Here is a 2,209-nt window from a genome sequence, read left to right as displayed (position 1 = left end):
TGGCACATGTGTGTCAACGTGACGGGGCTTTGACCTCACGGCTATCAACGTTAACGGTGCTGACCGGAGCTGGAGATCAATGTAATTGCCGAGCTGAGAACTAGAGGTCTCTGTCGCGCAACCCCTCAACTCTGTTTTTAAAAGTCCTGATGCTAAGCGCTGAAGCGGTATTTAAGTCCCCTAGTAGAATTACATTTAGCCTATAGAACGCCAGTTTTTATTTCTGTTTTCGAAATGGTTCAACATAATACAAACATATGGCAGTCAAAACCAGACTCTGTCTCTGTCGCGCAATCCCTCAACTCTGTATTTAAAAGTCTCGGTGCTAAGCGCTGAAGGGATATTTAAATCCCCTAGTAGAATTAAATTACATAACGTCACTTTATATTTATGTTTTAGAAATGATTCAACATAATACAAACATGGCAGTCAAAACCAGAGTGTCTCTGTCGCGCAATCTCTCAATCCGTTTTTAAAAGTTCCAGCGCTAAGCGCTGAAGCGGCATTTAAATCCCCTAGTAGAATAACATTTACATAACGTCACTTTTTTTTGTTCGAAATGGTTCACATAATAAAAACATATGTCAGTCAAAACCGGACTCTTTGCAATGCACTCCAAGCAACCGCATGAAAATATCTCCAATAGATTACGAATTGTGCCTGATTTTGACCAAACGTGCATGACGCGTACACGGGTACGTAAAACCGCTACAGTGCTACCATAGAGAGCTGCATACACGCATACGTCAAACCAGCCAGAGGGGTTTCGCTTGCACCAAAATAGCGCGAATTTAATTTCAATACGCATCAAACACGAATGAGTGTACGAGTATAGTAGCATTTAGAATAGTATATCCTTGCTGCTGATAGTGCATGGAAATTTTAATATTATTTCCTTGGAAAATCCGCATGATCATAATAGGTGACATGAGAAGATGTTTCCATTTTGTCGAAGCGCATGTGAATTTATTCAAAGAAAATAAAAAGTAATTGCGTGATATTTAATACGAATATTTCGCGAATAAATAATAATAAATGAATATAGTTAAATATAGCCTAGTTAAACACAAGATATGCATGCACAATTTATGTAAACTACAAGTTAATGGATGAACATACTGCGATTTGTCCAGATTAGTGAATATGCATTTCTCAAACTACATTCCTTCTTCACTCATCTAAACAATTATTGTCATTATTACATACATTACAAAATTATTAGAGCTTATTTTTCAATGTTACAACACTAGTTTAAAGTTACATACCTTAAGTTAAAAAAAGAACTTACTGAACTTTGAACTTCCGACCTCACCCTCTGAGAGAAACCATATACAATGTTTACCGCTTGTGGCACAGAGACATCAAAATATTGCACCCGACACATTTCAGAATGTATCGCTATGCCACGTGCAGGTTTAGTCAGGGGCGTACTGACCCAAAAATGTTTCACGCAATTACGTGGAAATTTGAACCTGCTGCAGACCCCTAGTTTCCTACCTCAAAATTATTACCTGTAGAACCCCTTAAATCAGCGTTTCTCAAACTATGGTCCGCGGACCACCTGTGGTCCTCGAGGTCTGCCCTTGTAGTCCTTAAAAAAAGTCAGAAGAAAATAAAATTTCAAACGAATTGCGTATCTCACTATAGCTTAAAATATCAGAGTTTCGAAATGATACATAGTAATCGAATTTCACTTTTTCTCTCAGTACTGACATTTTATGAAATTTATTACCCTATCCGTCTGTCGACTTCCCACTCTACTCTCAGCAACAAAAGAGGGATTTAAAGCACTATACATGTGGTGTTTCTCGCCATCTTTTCCCTGCACATCTGGCACCGCGCCTGTAACCCAGCCAGGGACCACCTGAATTCATAACAGGGGACCAAAGTACCGAACTTTAATTCAGTTTTAAAATATAAGTATACTTGTATTAAAATATGCTACGAAAATGATAAATTTGCTTTTGAAGGGAACAAGGTGGTCCGCGGAACTGTTCTGACTTTAAACAGTGGTCCCCACTTCAAAAAAGTTTGAGAAACGCTGCCTTAAATGTTTTCGGTTGAATTCTGAAATATCCTGTATACAATGAATCCCATCACATATCGTTATACCAGGAAATAAACGGGCAGATATCATAGATAAGAAAGACTGTAAACTAAGAAAAATAGCGAAGAACCCACTCGCCTACTCTGAAGTACTTTCCAAATA

Source organism: Periplaneta americana, chromosome 1, assembly GCF_040183065.1.
Source record: "Periplaneta americana isolate PAMFEO1 chromosome 1, P.americana_PAMFEO1_priV1, whole genome shotgun sequence".
Taxonomy (NCBI): domain Eukaryota; kingdom Metazoa; phylum Arthropoda; class Insecta; order Blattodea; family Blattidae; genus Periplaneta; species Periplaneta americana.
This window is presented reverse-complemented; position numbering follows the sequence as displayed.